This window comes from Petaurus breviceps, unplaced genomic scaffold (genome assembly GCF_028583685.1).
Source record: "Petaurus breviceps papuanus isolate PSGF00001 unplaced genomic scaffold, PetGlider_PUasm1.0 174, whole genome shotgun sequence".
NCBI classification, from domain to species: domain Eukaryota; kingdom Metazoa; phylum Chordata; class Mammalia; order Diprotodontia; family Petauridae; genus Petaurus; species Petaurus breviceps.
This window is the reverse complement of record NW_027185761.1, coordinates 19,766,871-19,772,870: the sequence shown is the minus strand read 5'-3', so window position 1 is coordinate 19,772,870 and position 6,000 is coordinate 19,766,871. Positions and strand designations below refer to the sequence as shown.

The following is a 6,000-nucleotide window of genomic DNA, read 5'->3' as shown; positions in this document are numbered from 1 at the left end:
TCTTTCTTTCTTTCTTTCTTTCTTTCTTTCTTTCTTTCTTTCTTTCTCTTTCCTTCTTTCTTTCTTTTGTATTATAGCTATGTGTCCATACTTTCCCCCCAGTTACTAGTTATAAACTCCTAATGGGCAGGGGATAGTTGGTGAAACAGATGGACTGCTAGGCCTGAAGTCAGGAAGACTCGTCTTTGTGAGTTCAAACCTGGCCTCAGACACTCCACTAGCTGTGTGACCCTGGACAAGTTACTCTGTTTGCCTCAGTTTCCTCATCTGTAAAATGAACTGGAGAAAGAAATGGCAGACCACTCCATCATCTTTGCCAAGAAAACCCCAAATAGGGTCACAAAGAGTCAGACACAACCAAAATGAATGAGCAACAAAAAAACCCAAAATGTCTCATTTATCTTTATATCTCCTTCCATGACTAAAGCTGTGGTTTGAGACATATAGTAAGGGTTCTCCATTATTATCATTTACATGGCTTCTATTTCTCTAATGTCTTAATAGTTACAAACTTGTGAGGTATGGTAGCTTAGATGTGTTATTACCACTGTCTTATATGTGAGAGGCAATATGTATGGTGGTTAGGGAGGTTATACTTGGAATCAGGAAGTTCAGGTCCTACCTCAGACATTCATTAGTTGTGTGGCCAAAGACAAGTTATTTAACATCTTAGTGCCTTGGACAATTATCTAAGACTCTAAGTTCTAGATGAACCAGAAGGGACCTCAGGGACCATATAGTCCAATATCTTCATTTTATAGGAACAGATCCAGGAAATGAAAAAGCCTGGCCAAGGTCATACAATGGCATCACTGGGAACCAGGAATTCCTCTCTACTATAAAGTCATAGGTAAAATTATAGATGAGGAAATGGGTCCAGAGAAGCATGGTAATTTGACCACATTCATGCATATGGTAAATGACAGAACAAGGAGTCAAACCTAGGTCTCCTGACTCCAAGTTCAGGGTTCTTACTATACCACTGTGCTGGGTCTTGCTGAATCAATGAATTAATTTTAAAAAAAGAAAAAAAAATCACCCTCGCTGAGCTATAAACTAAATGATCTCCAAGGCCCCTTATGGCAATCAGATTCCATAGCTCCAGTCTTCTTGGCTCTTCCAGGGAGGGGAACTCCCATAACTCCCTGAGGAGCAGCTGGGGTGTTTTACATCAACTTATGAAATGTTTCAGAGAAAAATAACCAAACAACACTCCCCCAAAGCCTCTCCCCCTTCTCCCTTCCTGAAGACAGGCTTCCCCATCTCCATGAGTAGCCAGCTCTGGCCCAGCCCCATCCCAGGAACCCTGGAGACATGCAGACTGCCCAAGACAATAGCTGCCGGCCATGAATGGACCTTAGGCTCGCTGGGCAGGCACTTCAAAGCCTGCAGGCTTCGAGGGCCCACACTACTGTGCCAGGCAAACTCTGCTTGAAGCCAATATCTAGGGTGAGGGGTGGTGGTGGTTCTAGAGGGCTGAGGGGGGGGGGGTGCTGCTGATCACGGGTCTGCAAATTTTCACTTTTGTTGTGTTGTGTTTGTGCGTATGTGTGTTTAGACTGGAGCCAAACAGCCTCCCCCTTTGTAATTATATCCCCGTCGCCTCATTTAAAATATATTTTTGTTTTGCAAAATTTGCTGATCAAGAGGGAAAGCTCTTGAGATCTACTCTCCTGCTTTTTAAATACGTCCTAGGGGAGTTGTTCCAGGAGAAGCCAAGGCCAGGGGCGCCACAATACTGGTGGTGTAAAGCCCATCAGGCCTTTTCACAAGGCATGGTATTTTTCCGTTCTATCAACCAATCCTTCATAGTACTTTAAGTCTTTAGAATTTAAATACATGTGGCCCAGTAGAGCAGAGAACTTAACAGGACTAGCTTCCACCCTGGGAACACGAAAAGGAAAGAACACTGGCTTGGGAGCCAGGAGACTTGGGTTCCAGGTCCAGGTTTGGCCAGTTACTATCCATGGGATTAGGTGGATAAGTCATGGGAGTATTATAGACACTTGGAACAAGAAGAGACCTAAGAGATCATCTCCTGTCATCCCCTCACTTTATACTGCAGGAAACAGGAAAGAAATTACTAGCACAAGATAATGACTAATATAATGGAAAAGCTGGGGTTAGAACCATGTTCTTAGTACTGATCTTACCCAGTTACCTCCTGTGTAAAATGGGAGATGAGAGAAGGTTAGGATAGATCCGGGGTGTTGGTATGGGGCCCCCAAGAAACTATCATGGGGAAAATGCATCTTGAGCTTAATTAACCACTAACTAAAATTTAGTTTTCTTCAATTATTTTACAACATGATTCTGAGAAGGAAGGGGTCCCATAGGCTTCAACAGATTGTCAAAGAGGTCTGAGACACAAGAAAAAAAAAAGTTAGGAACCTTTGAACTAGCAGATGGGCTTCCCCAATTTGAAGATTCTATGAAATATGTCAAGGTCATAGGACAATGACCTTGGGACATAGGATCAAGGTCATGGGACAATGACCAAGGACATAGGTCCTAGGTCAATCTGCAGCCTGCAGGGATGATTTGGATGAGTTTGACACCAATGTTCTAAGGCCCTTTCCAGTTCTAACATTTTGTATTTGGAGGTTCCTTCTACCTCCAACATTTGGGTTTTCCAGGTCTATTACAGCTCTAATATTCTCTGTTCTAAGGTTCCTTCAAGCTTTAACGTTCTATATTTTAAGGTCTCTCCTAGCTCTATCATTGTAATTTTCAAGGCCTCTTGTAGTTCTAACCTTCCCTGGTCTAAGGCTCCTTCATGCTATAATATTCTATAGTCTAAGGGCCCTTCCAGTTCTGACACTGCATGTTCTCATATACCTGTCCCAGGTAACTCTGATAGTATAACAGGATTTTCAGGTGAACTGTCAATATGCATTTGTAAAGGAAGGTTCCACATCAGGAGTTCCCTACATTGATCAATTCAAAGTCTGGGGGAAGGGGAGAGGGGAGGGGGGGCCCCAGTCACTACCATAATCAGTAACCTTTTGCATTCTTTTCACTTTTATGAAAAACCCAGAAAATCCTTTAGGGTGTGAGAAGAAACAACTTAGTTAAACACATTCTTTTGTGTATATGTAACCACAAAGTCAAACCACACCCTTATTTCCTAGGCCCAGGTTGCCAGAAGGTGAGGTAAGGAAGGGTTGTGGGTAGGGACTTGGGAATCACAAATTCACACCAGTGAGGGGCAGCAAAGCCTAGTGACTTCCTTCTTCCACTGTCATTTGTTCTCTATTCCAGAGGCCAGTCAGTAGAGCTTATCATCTACACTGTTGGGTGTGAGGACTTTAAGGGCAGGCTGGTGCCGTGTGACAAGACTTGGCGTCAGAAGAGCTGGGTCCAATCCCAGTTCTGCTATCAGCTCGCTATGTAGGGGCACATAAGTCATTTACCACCACCACCACCCCCGGAACCTCAATTTCCTTATCTGCCACCAATAGTGTCACCCAGTTACCCTTTTAAATTAGACATGAGCTGTTGTTAAAAAGGGACTTGTCCAAGGAGAATGAGGACCAGGAGTCATGTCTTCAGAATCCTGAAAGTCAGTGAACTTTTCCCTGTACACTATCAACCCCTCTAAGGAGGCAGGAGCCTAGCAACTGCATGGCCAGCCTGCCAAAGCAAGCATGTCATTCTGTGAAGTGGCCAGTCATTCGCCTGGGGCAGAGATTTGTTGTCTGAGCTCATTGGTCAAATCAGAGGCTGCCTTACTGAGGGCCAAGTATCTCTTGGTACTTTAGCTGCTCACATGGCAAATGAGGGAAATGAAGCCAGCTCCAACTGTTGGGTGGTAGAAAGAGCCCTCACTCTGGAGTCAGAGGGACAAAATCTTTGACCCTCAGTACTTGGGTGACCCTGGGCAAGTTGTGGAAAATCCTTGGGTCTCTGTTTCTTCATCTGCAAAATCAGATAGACAAAATCGCCTCCAGCAGATGCCAGAGTATGTGTCATAACTTCACCATGAATAATAACCCATATATAAGCAACATTTTATGGTTTGTAATTTCATTTGACCCTCACCACTGCCTTGTGGGGTAGGTGCCTCACAACACTTCCCCATTTATAGTTGTGTTTGTCCTTCATTTTTGAAGAGGACCCTGGCATCAGGGAAATGGTGACTTGGATTTAAGTGAGGAAAGGCTATGCAAGGTCACCAGCCTCACTTTCCCCTCCAGAGCCATCTGGGTCCAGGGACTAAATATTGATCAGGATGACTGAAGATGGTCCCCATTTATAGAGAAGGAAACTAGACATCTTCCTTCTCTGTGACTCATTTTCCTCATCTGTAAAATGATGTTATTGTGCTAGAAAGCTTCTCAGTTTCCTTGCAACTGTAAAGCGAGGATCCTGTGTGCTCACAGCCACACAGTAAGTAAATGTCTGGGATAAGATTCAAACTCAGATCTTCATGACTCCCAATCCAGACCTATATCTGCTCTGCCACATTTCCATGCCTTATTGGAGCCTTTCATCTCCCCAAGTGCTCAGCATGGCATTAGGCATACACACAAGAGAAGCTTTCTAAAGGGCTCTTGGAGAGGAATGGCATCCTTCAGTGCCCTATTAGAGTGTAATGGGTATGATATACATTTTATTTTGCAAATATGGATCAAATGAGCATTAAGGAGCTCAAATGTAAAGTGTTTCTCAAACCTTAAAGCTCTAGATAAATGCTAGTTGTTGTTGATAATATTGTATTGTCAGAGGACCCAGGTATGAATACCGGCTCTTGATCCCAAATGAGAGAGCTAAGATAAATGGTAAAAACCCAATAATCCTCTATCTTCACTTTACAGATGGGGAAACTGAGACCAAAAGAGATAAGGTAGTGACTAATTTGGTGTCCTATGATGAGTTAATGGCAGACAACGCGGACATCAGAACTCTAGACTTTGTTCACTACCCCACACACTCAAAAATTTTCAAAATGTGGCTTTGCAAGAAACATTTGTTCCTAGCACACAATATCAGGATGAGTCTCAGTTTGGAGTTAAGAGATGACACTAGGTTGAATACCTATGACTCTCATAGCAGAAGAGACAAGACTGATTCCAGTATTCAGCCTGACATCTTTCAGCCAGTCTAGAAACCTCCAAGAACAGCTTTAGGGACAATTCTGTAGAGAATCTAGTGGTTTTGGGGAGGAAAGGTCTAGCATGTTGACCAGATGGCGACAGGCAGATGATTTACTGTTCTCTGAGAGCAAGGAAATCCAAAGAACTCTGCCCATATTTGTATTGGCCATGCTCTGCAGAAGTACTTATTGTTCTCTTCTTCCTAGAGGTTGCCATGTATGTGGGAACCACGCCCTTACCTCTGGGAGACAAGAATAGAAAATGCCCCAGGGAGCAGAGGATGGTACAGTGGAAAGGACATTGGACTGGGAGTCCTGGGATCCAATCTTGGTTCTCTATCAGTTTGTGTTGTAAGATCACACACTTTTGCCAGTGACTGTCTAGCTGTCTTGGACATCTGGCCATCCTGTCTAGCATCTGATTTGCTTTTCTTATCGAAGGAAGGATAGCTTATCCTTCTTTCAAATACATCCAAACATCTAACATTTTTTTGGTTTTTATTTTTCTACATGGTGGAAGTTAAGGCATGGAGAGGATGGTAGGATGGTACCTTAGCCAAGGATTGTGGCACATCAACCACAAAGCAAGAGAAAGAACCAGGTACCTTAAAGACAAGAGTTATAATAACCCTTTACTGCACTATCCAATTTTATGAAGAAAATCTGGAGAACACATAAATTTGTCTTGTGAGGTGGTGAGCATTTCATCACTAGACATGATTAAGCAGAATCTGGCTGACCACCTGTCAGTTATCATAGAAGTGATATTAACATTTAAAAAATGAGGAAACTGAAGTATGGAGTTATTAAATTTGTTCATGGGAGACAGGATATCACACCAGGTGATTTGATTCCAGAGTTGTCTCTCCTCAAGATACTGTGGGGATTCCTTTATCTAGAGAAAA

The 6,000-nt window shown here is 43.1% G+C and overlaps 1 protein-coding gene across 2 annotated transcripts in view; it reads right to left on the bottom strand.

The window, feature by feature from the left end:
* SLC6A6 (solute carrier family 6 member 6) overlaps nucleotides 1-6,000 on the bottom strand; it is a 138,985-nt gene that overhangs the window by 36,434 nt on the left and 96,551 nt on the right. The window lies entirely within an intron of this gene.